We start from the raw sequence: 12,852 nt of genomic DNA on the forward strand, positions 1-12,852 counted from the left end.
GCATCACCTCAGTACATGGACAGCCCATCACAGCAGCAGTGCTACTGAAACCACAGAGCATGGGTTATTCTACAGAAGAAATGGGGAGGCACTGGGAACAGATTTCTGTTTTCTTTTAGCAGCACCGCTCAGCCAGAGAACCCCCAGGTAACTACAGGAGGCCAGAAGTGAGCTAGTTGGGGCACTGCATGGAGCAGGGGAAGCCAGGCCGAGAGGAGGAGCAGCCCCATGAGCACAGCAGTCGGGAAACGGCTGCAGCCCCAGCCCTGCTGATCAAAATGCTGTGCCCAGGCGTTGAAATAGGAGCTTCGCATCAAGAACAAGGAGGGCACAGACATTTCTGTATGGGTGAAAGGTGCCCAACTATAAAACTTCAGGTTTGGGCCATTGCTACTCCTAGCGCTGCAGCCTTCCCTCTTCCTCCTGGGGGACCAACTCCCAGAGTCAACTGGACACAGCACTGACCTTTTAGGACTTACAAAATGTAAATAATTTTATTTGCTGCCTGACCCTGGCCTCAAAACATCTGCAGCTCTACAACTGAAAAGCAACCACTGCTATTTAGCAGCTTCTTCCCCTGTCTCATTCTGCCAGGAGATGGAGGCCATGCTGTGATGTGGCCGTGATGCACCATTGTTGTCATGGAGATGTTTGAGAACTTCTGGTTATCCTCCCCAGGCAGCTGGTGCCATTGCCCTTCATCTTGCATCTGCTCTAGCAGGACAAAGCCTGGCTGGTCAGGTAAACGGCTACAGCTTGGAAATTTTAGTCAAACCGAGAAAAAATAAATTGAAAATGTAGCCTTCTTCATCAGAAACATCTTAGGTTTCTGTTCCGGATGAGACAGTTGAGTTGGCATTCTCAACTGCTCCCATGTCTCCACTATGTGATAGACAAGCCACTCGTGATGCCCCTTTTGCACCTCCACTAGACGGAAAAGCTAATCAAGTTTTGCCTGATGAGCCCTAGGCCATGAGTGTAGGTGCTAATCTTTTTGATTGCTCTGGCAAAGCTTTTAATCTCCCTTCTTCCCAAACAAACTCTGGAAAACTGCTGGAAGCAATTAGTTTCAGTCAATTTGGTGGGCCAATGCTGGAAACTGCACAGTGATTGCTGAAAGATTCTTCAAAAAGGAAGTGCTGGGAAGGAGAGGATCTCTGCAAATCTTTGAAACTGAGTTCATGAAAATGTTGACTCATCAGCTTGTTCTTCATAGATTCAGCAAAACAGAAGGGGATTCTCCAGTATCTTCTTCGCCTGACCAACTTCAGGCAGAAGCAGCAGCAGGTATGTCAGTCCCTCTGCACACAAAGTAGCTCTCAGGATATTCTGGTGGGATGGATTTATGTTCATATACAGTAAGCCTTTACAAGGTATGAGACAAGGATGGTAGAAAGAATGTCCTGTTTTTTTCCTCAACAATTCTTGACATGGTATTTTTGAGGAGCAGAAATGCTGAAAAAATAGGGTTTGGTCTTTCTGGTTACTTTGAGCCCAGGAAATAGAAAGATAGTCTCATCATATTGTGTTTTTTTGTTTTTTTTTTTTTTTTGGTACTTGCTGAATATCTTGCTGCACCAAAAAAATAAATTTTCTTGTGGCATCTGCTGAATGCTGACAAGATATGTGTCAGCATCATGTCATTACCTATACATCCATTCCACACTGAAGTGGCTGAAAACCAGTGATATTTGGGTTTCTGCATCCATTTTTACGACATGGAAAATTCTGTGCTCCTCTGCTCCCAAGTGACAAAAACATCCTCATGACTTAACAGAACAGTATTGTAACATTTTATCCACCCTCAACTTGAGGTTTAAAATGCCCCTAAAAGGCCTTTTTAATATCCTTCTTTGTCTTTTTTGAATTATATGATTAGCCATCATAGCTTTGCCTTTCTTGGTCTGGAAATGATGGCAACTAACTCCTCTCCTTCAAATTTTTTGGTTTCTCTTCTATTATAACCCCTGTTTCAAGAGAGGTTATTCCCACCTGCCATGAACTTGTAAACAAAGTGCTGGTGTAAATAACACAGCACCAGCTGCATTGTCGCTGGACCCAGATTTGAAGGAAGGCTGCCTGAGGAGAAGCCCAGATGTTCAGCCAGCAGCAGGAGTTGCTTCTGCAGAGGAGAATGATCCCTTTGAGCAGCTCCACAGATGACACCCAGACATCCGCCCCCAGCACCTCCACACCTACCGAGCCACATGCTGAAGCAGCAGCAGTGATCAGAAAGAAGTGCCCGTACATCCCTGTCACCACAACTCAACAGCCACACCCTGTTGGTGTCCAGGATGCAGCTTCTGCTGCATCTGATACTTCACCACACCCCATTCTACCTCATGTACCAATCAGTCCTTTTACCCCAGCACTGGGGTGTCCCACCTTTCCATTTGGGCATCCATACCCAGCAGCTGGCCTGTGTCCCCTGTGGGACCCCTGGGTTTTGATGTCTGTGCTGGCAGCAGCTGCTGTTGCTGTGCCAAGGCCACCTCCCAGCCCAGCTCCAGCGGCCCCTCACTGCCCGGCTTGAACCCGCCACCCAAATTGTGTAGCTGCAGGCAACAGGGCTGGACCCCAGCACAAGAGACAGCACAGACACCAGCTACCAAGTAAACAGAGCTTCATGCAGATAGAAGTAGATTACCATAGAAATAAATAACAGTGAAGTATTTCTTGTTCTCAGTAATAAATCTTCTGCAGTTGTCCTGTCTCTGCAGTCCCACAGTTGCTGTCTCTGCACCCCGGGGGTTGCCTGCAGGGACATGAACTGGTTTGCTGCAGCCCAGGGAAGCCAAAGGCCCCGGGCACTGATGGTGCACCCAGCAAAACCCAGCTAAAGGGCAGGACATGGGTAAACCAGGAGCTGCACCAGCAGCAAGGACCACTCACACAAAACTAGTCACTCATAGGTCTTGGTGAGTCAATGCCCCTTTCTCCCCTCAGGTTTACTGAGGCAAGAGGGGCTGCAGGGAACAGATTTGGGTTCCCCTGCCCACCCTACATTAGATCTGGGCATAACAGCAGCACTGCAGCTGGCAAAGTTGCACAGGAGTCACACACTGTCCTTTCTGCCTCCATCATGAGTGAATATGCTTTTATGGCACAATGGAAATGACGCAGTAGAGCCAAGTGCTCAGTGACCACTGGATGCTCAGCATCGACTGGTGACCCTGGGATTCACAAGAAAGAGTACTGTTAGCAAACCATTCCTTTTCCTTCCCTCCTTCCTTCACTCCTGCCCTCCTTCCCTCCCTCCTCTTTTTCTCTCTCCCTTTGCAGAACAGCTCATGTTATTGTTTATCGCCATATAACATTGCTGACCATCAGGAAGCATTTGGAAAACAAGGAAAACAGAGACCTTGCACAAAACTCAAGTGAACAAGCCTGATGCAAGATGCATCAGGACTCCAAAGGCTTCAAAGGCAATCAGTAGCATCAAAGCCAGAGTGAGCACAGCATCTGGCAGGACAGAGCCCGAGTTAGGATGACAAGGAGAAGCAGAAGCACAGAAGAACATTAGAAAAATATCAAGAAAGATACATTCATTTCTGGGATGAGATGGGCAATGCAACTGTGCAGTTATTTGATTAGAGCTCCAACTTGCAATATGATCCCTAGTCAGAAGTCTGATGTCTTTCATCAGGACTTCTGGCACAAACTGGACTACAGACCTCCAAAACAGTCCTGGTTTTGAAGGAGGCAGCGTTAAAGTTTTTTGGATTATCCATTCTTCGTCCCATCTGCTGTTCTTTCTTTCTCTTTTTAGCACTCCTTTCTACTTTGGTGGTGATTGGTCATCTCATGCAGTGTTTAGAGTAAATTTCACAATTTGCAGACACTAATGGAGGTGTTTGAGTTCATTGCTGTGTATGTTCAAGTAGCAATTCTTTATGATTCAGTGTTTCTTCCATGAGTCAACTTATGCTTGTTTCAGACTTCACAAGAAATATTTTACAGCAAAAAGCTTCCCAACACTATATGCTAAAATTTAGATCAAAGTATTTGGTACATCCCTTGAACATAAGTTTTATTTCATATTTCTTTATGTATGATAAGATGAAATATAATAAAGAACGGAGAAGTCCTTCCAGAAAAGTCCCCGGGAGACTGGTATCATTTGTATACTTTTTCCACTCTCTTACGTAATTCAATAAAGATTATATCTTATTTATAGGAGTCGATTGGATAGCTCAAATAAACCAACAAAGAACAATAAGAGATGCCTCTTTCAGCACATGCTTAGAATGATTAACCTAAGATGCTTAGAATTATTCTAACCGTCGATCAACTTTGCAGTATAGTTTGTCTGAACCAAAAATGACGTTAATGTTGTTAACATCGAAAGGCACTATTTCAGCATGTCAGAAATGTATTGGCTTTTCAACAAGATCAAAGCACAAGACAAAACAGATCATGATATCAGGCAAGCTTCCTCCCATTGGCTAAATCTGGTGGATGTAGAACAGCTTTGAGAAGACACTTCTGTGGGAAATGGGTGATGTGGGTCAGATCCTCTCAGGTGGAGAAGGTAGTCAGATCTGGGTTTTACACTGCCTACATGAGTGCTGGTGTTTGCAGAAGAGGTAGCCACTCCCATCAGCAATTTTATAAGGTTACCCTGCTATTGAACTTTTTTCACTATAAGTATTTTAAGAAGGAAAGATCTAATTTTGGCTTGAATAATGTATGTTCCACAACTCAGAGCAACATTTTAGTTTTTCTTGTGAATGCAAATAAAATACAGATATCTCTACTATGGATTAATTCAAACTAACTCTGATTTATTTGGCTCAGTCACTAAATGGAAAATTTATTCAAATGACTTTAAGAGTCAGAATCTCATTGACATAAGTGAAAAACACAAGTATATAATAAGCAGGAGTCATTCTGTCCAAGAGTTTACTCTCTAAAGAACAAGTCAGGCCTCAGAAATGTCCCTATCTCTGTGTTGTATGAACATTTAGGAAGCTTGTATCTTAAATCAGTGTCCAAGGCACAGGCTCTCTCTCCTTGCTGCTCAAATCTCCCTTTCCACAGCAAAACTGCTCTGGTTCTAGCGGTGAAAGGGTCTCCTCACTACCAGGAGAGCCCTTAGTGTGCACAGGGTAATTATTCAGAGACCCTTAGACACATTGGCTCAGCACTGAGATGAGAATCAACAGACGTTCTGTGTTCAGACCCGGGTGCTGCGTCCCTCTACAGTGGAAGCAAGCTCATTTGTTTAAGGTCTAGGAAAGTTCACCTGCCACCACCTGTCGAGTGCATTTGCTGGAGCAGACTGCTTTAACCACATATCAGGATGTGAAGGCTAGACTTGATTCAGCTCACAAGGAATCTGCCCTGAATGGGCGGAGTAGGCTTTGAGCTTATAAAAAATGTCACGCTGCTTGTCTGAGACAAGAAACTACTTTGAGAGGTGAAATGATTTAACTGGCTTTAAAGATAGCTGCACTGTGTGGAAGAATGAAATGAATCTCATGTTGTTATGGAAGCTTCTATGTAAATGTTGAAATAAACAGGAGTGTGAAAAGCTCTGAGAAAGACACAGGAGACAGAAATGTGGTTTAGCGAGGAAAGCAGAGGTGGGTGAGAAATGATCTAAGCGTTGGCATTGTGTGCAGTACAGTGGGCATTGCTCATCCTCATTAACCACACAGCACTTTTCTACCCCCTCCCTGGAGGGAATGCCTCAAGACTCTTCCCACTTGGGGTAATTATCCTCTTTCCCATGCAGACAGGAAAACTAAGGCAGGGAGAGGTAAAGACCAACGGGTTCAAAACCAGCCAGTGAATTTTGGTGGCTCTGTTTTCGCATGTCTAAAAGGAAACCAGCCTGCACTGAGCCACGACTTTCAGGAACCTCATGACTTTCATGAAGAGCGGAATACTGTCTGCTCAGCATGTATAAAATGAGGCCCAAAGTGTCTCATATTCAGCATTTGAAATGAGTACACGCAAAATGTTGGTCTCTTATCTGCTACTCTTGCTCATACAGAAAGTCATCACCATTATTGTTTCCTTTTCTAAAATACAGTGAAGGCATCTTTATTCTTATTAAATAATATACCTGATTTTGACATTACTTACCACAGCTTTTGTATTCGCATTTGAATACAAGCTGTAAGTCATCCACAAATAACAAGGAGGTATCTATGGAGTTGCATTTGCTTTTTCCTGACATTTGCATGGGTAAACTCATCTGACTTGGTAGGGAAGATGAGGAAGCTGCATCTTCCCTACGTGTCATGAAGAACTGTAAATTTTTCTTTTGGATATGGGTATTGCAGCTCTTCTGACAGCACTACACCCACCCTCTGTCTTGCCGAGTTTCATGCTGCCTTCAATGACAGCACAGATGCTGGAATTGAACTGCTTGGTGACGGTCAGGCAATGTGTCCACAGAGCCGTGGCATTCTTTTACCAAGGGTTTGAAGCATGGAAAAGCTCCTGACCAAACCAAGCAGAAACCAAGCTGACTGCCTGCCCCAGGTCTAGATTGTCACAGGGCTGCTTTGCATATGTGCAGCGTCAGGGAATTCAGACTGCGTCCCTGAGCACTGATCCAAATGCTGGTGCAATGCCTCTCTTTGCTCAGGTGCTCGCATTGGCTCTATTACAGTGTACTGTCTTTTCCCTTCCTCCTGTTTCTGTTTTTGCAAATATCCAGTTCCTCATGTGGATTTAGGAAAAAGCAAGTAGACCTCCGCAGATACCACAGAAAACCTGTAGCTTGTATTACAATGAATGTTTGTAATTTTTATTTACTTGCAACATCCTCTCCTCTGTAATTCTCTGTTGAGTGATGACTTTCTGCCAGGCTAGCTTCACCTTGACCACACCAGCGCTACATGATGTTCTCTTCCACTTCTCTCTCCTTGACTATTGTATATCATTATGTGAGCTGTTAAATAGCTGCTGTACTTCAACACAGCATGACTGAAATGATGTCCAGGCTGTGGGAGATAAATACAGACAGACTCAAATGGATATGAGTTTACCTGCCACCAACAGTCAACTCGGGCCATCTGTGAGAGTTGCAGTATGACTGTGTTTCGTGAAGACAGTTTTTGACCAAGGATGAGTGTCACCCGTAAAGCCTGCAAAGTTTTGCTGCTCTGGAAACACATATTACTGTATATGTGAAAACATCTGTGAGATGCATGGGAACACCAAGGTGATTTGGGTGAAATGTGGCAAAGGAATGGAAAAAGGCAAGCTTAACTGTACTTATGAAAAATTACAGATGAGGAGTATGATTCATTAGCAAAGTGCAAGACCTTACATAATTTAAAAACAATTAACTTCTTGAGTTCTTGAAGCAATTGATGTCTGTCAGATGTGGAAGGGAGACGGGAAATTATAAAGAACATGAGAAAGTACTAGTTACTGTTATTCCCTTAATTTGAGATCTATGCTTGAACAACCATGATACATAAAAGAAATATTTTTTTTTTTCTTCAACTTACTTACAGTTTCATTATACAAGAGGAAAAATAAAGCCTGAAGGTTTTGAAAAGCCACAGTGGTTTAACTGCAGATTTGACTTAAACCTGCTTTGTTTGATCTGTAGAAAATCTCTGTATGAACTCTCTTATTTATCTTAGCATATCTTCGGTTACTGCCTGATTGAAAATCAAACTGGCCTGAACCAGTTTAACTAAATTGGTTCAAAACCTAATTTAAGGCTTGATTAAATGGTGTTAACACAAAGTTAAATAAACTAAATGCCAGTAAAGGCTATTTTAGGAATGGCCACTCCTGCTGAAGGGGAAGGAGTTTAAGACAAACTTATTTAATTTACTTTAAAAGTTAGTAAGATAAACTATTCTAAGTGCTTCTGTGCAGAAAAGCTTGCAGAAATATGACAATGGATTCTTTGGAAGACTGCTGCTTAATGTGAGTACAAGTGAAGTTCAGAAACAGAAAGTGATAAAACCTTACTTTAAAAACAAAACAAAACAAAACAAAACAAAAATCAAAATAGGATGCTTTCACCCTTACCACTTAGGAAAGTGAAAAATATATTTTTGCCTACTTTGACTCAGTTTTCTTGCCATTGCTGTTACAGTTGCAGCTCCAAGAATAGGAACAGTGGTCGTGATACAACTGTGACAGCAGAGACAAGCTGAGCTGAATCCGAGTGCCTGATCAGTGTTGTGGAATCCAGCAAACAGTGTGGCTTTGAAACAATTGCTCTGGTGGTGTCAGGAGCTTTGCAACACAAGACATTGCCCAAATAAATTCTCCACAGAGGGCCATAGGAGCACCTAATGTATTTTGCAGGAATCTGATTACAATAGAATCCCCTCAAAAGATTATCACACAGTGTAACTGAGCTGAGACTACAGGTGTATCTCTGTCAAACAGCGAATCCAGGCGCCATGGGTATGTCCACGCATAGAAGGCCTCTGCCCTCTAGTGTATACAGCGAGACTTTATTTTATAGGTTGTGGAGGAGGGAACCTCCTTGAAATGTAAATAGTGAAGAATTTATTTAAATATTAAACAATGTGGTATTTTTGGATTTCAGCACAGCCTTTGACACCGTCTCTCACAGTATCCTCCTGGACAAGATGTCCAGCACACAGCTGGGTAAACACACAATGCAGTGGGTGAGCAATTGACTCACAGGCTGGGCTCAAAGGGTTCTAGTAAATAGGGTTATGTCGGCCTGGTGACCAGTCACTAGTGGGGTTCCGCAGGGATCCATCTTAGGGCTAGCACTCTTCAATGTCTTTATAAATTACTTAGACTCAGGAATTGAAGGGTTGCTTAGTAAGTTTGCCAATGACACAAAACTGGGGGGAGCTGTTGACACTCACGGGGACAGAGCGGCCCTACAGAGGGATCTGAACAAATTGGAGAACGGGGCAATCACCAACCGCATGAAGTTCAACAAGGGCAAGTGCTGGATTTTGCACCTGTGATGTGGCAGCCCTGGCTGTGCATACAGACTGGGGGACGAGAGGCTGGAAAGCAGCTCTGCGGAGATATGGGGGTTCTGGTCAACGGCAAGTTGAACATGAGCCAACAGTGTCCCTGGCAGCCAAGAGGGCAACTGTGTCCTGGGTGCATCCAGCACAGCATTGCCAGCCAGGCAGGGAGGTGGTTGTCCCGCTCTGCTCTGCACTGGTGCGGCCTCACCTGGAGCTCTGTGTGCAGTTCTGGGTGACACAGGATAAAAACGATAAAAAGCTACTGGAGAGTGTCCAGAAGAGGGCTACGAAGTTGGTGAAGGGTTTGGAGGGGAAGCTGTATGAGTGGCTAGAGTCACTGGGTTTGCTCAGCTTGGAGGAGACATCATCATGGCTACAGCTTCCTCACAAGGGGAGGAGGAGAGGCAGGTGCCAAACTTTTCTCTTTAGTCACCAATGACAGAACCTAAGGGAATGTCAGGAAGACGTGCCAGGAGAGGTTTAGGTTGGACATCAGGAAAAGGTTCTTCACCCAGAGGTGCTGGAGCACTGGAACAGGCTCCCCAGGGAGGTGTCACGGCCCCAAGCCTGACAGTGTTCAAGAAGAGACTGGACAACACCCTCAGACACATGGTGTGAACTGTGGGGTTGTCATATGCCAGGATGGGAGTTGGACTCGATGATCCTTGTGGGTCCCTTCCAACTCAGGACATTCTATGATTCTAATGAATAACTGAAATTCTTTACCCATGTCCTACCCATGAGGACTACCAGCAGAGGGCCCAAATAAATGACAGAGGTCGTAGTTACAGGGAACATCTTGTTTTGTCTCTCGTGTGCATTTATAAAAGATGTTAGGCACCTATTTCCCTTTTTCCCAGGATTGACCTAATTACAGTTAAAGTAATTAATGATTTATCATTTACTTCAGGCAGAGCAGATCAGTGTTAACTCACAGTTTTCCAAGTCACATGAACAGGTCTGCTGATTATCTGGGGTTGTCTGAAGGATTTGTCCCAAGATCTGGAAAGCCAAAGAGATACCAACAACCTCAAAGGCATAATACTGCTTTTCAGGCAGGTGCATTTGTCTCCTAAAGACACATTTGATTCTTTAGCAAAACTGTACAAAATATGTAATAAGGAGGAAGAAGAAACTGAACACAGTGGTCCAGGGGTCACCATGGCAGCAGCAGCTCTCCTCTTTCTCCCAGGCCAGCACAGGGCACTCCTGTTGGAGCAGTCCTGCTCTGGCCTGATGGGCCTGCAAAGGACCTGTGCCTAAAAGCAAGACTTTGGGGTCATTGCATTGATTTGGATGCATCACTGATTGCCTCATGGTTGCACGCTTAACCAGATTTAATTCCTGCTCCCATCCCACCACCATGCCCTTATCTGTTTGATTTGGGTCTTGTGTTTAGCTCATTTCTACATACATCAGAAAGCAGTCATCTGCACAGCAGCTGTGATGCTATAGATCCTGTAATGAATGGACCATGAGATGATATGAAATCTATGCAACACCATGGGACGTACTGAATGAACATTCACAGCAGAGCTGGTTGCTATCACCTTACAATGGAGATGTGCTTCCAAGAGTCACATCAGTAGTCTGCAGTCTTGATCCCTATTTTGACTCTGTTTTAGACAGAAGGATACGCCACGCTCCTCAGTGCTGGAGCAGAAGTCTGAACTGTCTGGTTGGATCTAAGGCTTCATGGATACATCAATGTGGGATCACTTAAAATGAACACATAAGCGTGACACCAATATATGCTACCCATCCACAGGTGGTACTCAATCATGAGCCCTGGCTGCATCCTAAGTAATCTCACAAATGAGCAAATCTCCTTCAATTATGAGAAAATATGTTTACTCTGGTATTCAGTAATTACCTTTCTTTGAGGGACTGCAGATTTACAGAGTGCAAAAAAATGAACAAGAATGTCGGGAGCCCTTAACCCTATTCTAGCATAAAACCTCAGCTACCTTGGGCTTGACCCTATTCTTATCTTCTGTGTAAGCATAAGAAGTTTTCATATTATTTTGACAGGTGGTGGCGTGTCTGTTTCCATTTGAAAGCCAAGGGAGCATCTCAGTGTTTGAATTTGTGTCAGTAGCCCTATTTCCGGGTATTATTTATACCTCCTGAAATAAAACAGCCACATTTCCTTGGATATATTTGGAAGATTGTAACAGTTTATGACCAAAATCTCCCTGAGATTTCCTACTGCAAATGTCCAAGCACTAAAATGAAGGACATTAGGGCAATCGCACAGAATGTACCTGTAACAACTACCAGCCTGGCAACAATTGTTTCTGGTGAGAAACACTCTCCTCCCCAAAAGCTGCAATGTGGTTTGTCACATGGTTTTCCTACGAACTGGCATACATTACACTATCTCTGAGAGATCCTTCAAGGAAATGACTTCACAGATCTGTTTAAAGAGAAAAAAAGAAGGCAGAAATATTTTTGACGGCCAAAGGAATACAGTGCGAGGCTTTGATCAAAATGTCTTTTAATGTGCTCTCAGGTCAGATGCTTCTCATGTGATGCAGCTATGAAAAAAATATTTGTGAAGGGACATTCTGACTGAAAGCTGTGTGGTAGTAACTCTCAAGGAAGGAGGTACTGAAACAACTCTTTGTCTTCCTATTACCCACTTTAGGGTACAGAGTGGAACATCCAGCGTTAAGATAGATTTTTGCCTCTGAAAACTACAAAGGACACAAGCAGAATACCAATTCTCAGAAAGACAGCTGGGTTTCACATACCCATAGCCCCAGTGCCACCAGTTCTTGTGCTTTCATGAAGGTTGCAGTACATGTAATTTTTCCTTAAACACTTTGTTAGGTTGCACAAGACCTACATCTCTTTGCACTTGTCCAACAGCATGAGAGCAAAAAGGAAGATTCAGTGTGAATGTGGGAAGCAAGAAGGAATTAATTTGTCTCTAAATTTCAGACCAGAGACCTGAAGAGACTACCTGTGTAGTTCCATGTTAATGTAATCTTCTCCCAGAGCCCTTCATACTCAAGAGCAGTATTTCTAAGAGAGAAAAAAAGCTGCAAGTTTAGCTTCTAAAGCTGCTGAGAAAAGCCTACTGGGCTTGTAAAACCAGTTCCCATGTTCTCCTTCAGTCCCTAGAAGGAGACAAAGCCCACCCAGCAGTTAAGGAAGAAGGCTTTTAATTCGGATGGGACAAGGCCTGACTCATCTCTTTTGTCTTGCAGCCTAAAGATGAGTGTGGTTTTCAGTCAACCTTTAGGTGATATTTACAGCCTCTAAAATCCACATGGCCATGCTGAATGGGTTATCTGTCACCCTCTGTTGAACCAGAGAGATCTTGTTTAGTAAGAGGCTGTCCAGCTCCGGTGAACATGCCTTGATTCCAGGGGGCTTGGGATTGCAAGGAAGTTTCAGCTTTCATTTGAAAAGGAAATGGAGAACAAAACACTTATCTCTTTGATATTTGAGGGAAAAAAATAGCAACATAGGTGTTAACAATTCAAATGTCCTAAGAGATTAAAAAAGCAGAAAGCAAATTAAAACCACTCAGTATTATTATTTAAAATGTAATGATTTGGAGGAAAAGGGGAACCTGCATCAGAATTCTGAGGTATGTGGCCTTGGTAATACAACCAAATTGTTTCCAAGTCCTATGCATCCACCAAGATAAAGGTAAAAACAGATATGATGCTGACTGGAACCAGCCAGAGGAAGGGCAGTGAAATGAACCTAGAATTTGGAAAAACAGTGTAAAAAGGGAAAACGAAGAGTGGACAAGAAAAAGCATTAATTACCAAAGATTGCTGTGCCCATTATATGGTAGGAACAGAGGGAGGTGAGGGAGAAAAGAATAAGGGAGACACTGACAGGTGTTAGTGAAAAATGAAGAAAATTCACCTGTAAAAAAAAAAAATTCGCTCCTAAC

At 43.5% G+C, this 12,852-nt stretch overlaps 1 long non-coding RNA gene across 1 annotated transcript; it reads left to right on the plus strand.

Annotated features, from left to right (window-relative positions):
* Positions 1-675: 675 nt before the first annotated feature.
* Positions 676-8,185, plus strand: LOC110362527 (uncharacterized). The gene is made up of 3 exons (XR_010471656.1): positions 676-741; positions 1,217-1,287; positions 8,072-8,185. It is a non-coding gene; the product is annotated as an uncharacterized LOC110362527 (long non-coding RNA).
* The last annotated feature ends 4,667 nt before the right edge of the window (positions 8,186-12,852 follow it).

The sequence above is a fragment of the Columba livia genome, chromosome 3, assembly GCF_036013475.1.
Source record: "Columba livia isolate bColLiv1 breed racing homer chromosome 3, bColLiv1.pat.W.v2, whole genome shotgun sequence".
In the NCBI taxonomy this organism is placed as follows: Eukaryota; Metazoa; Chordata; class Aves; order Columbiformes; family Columbidae; genus Columba; species Columba livia.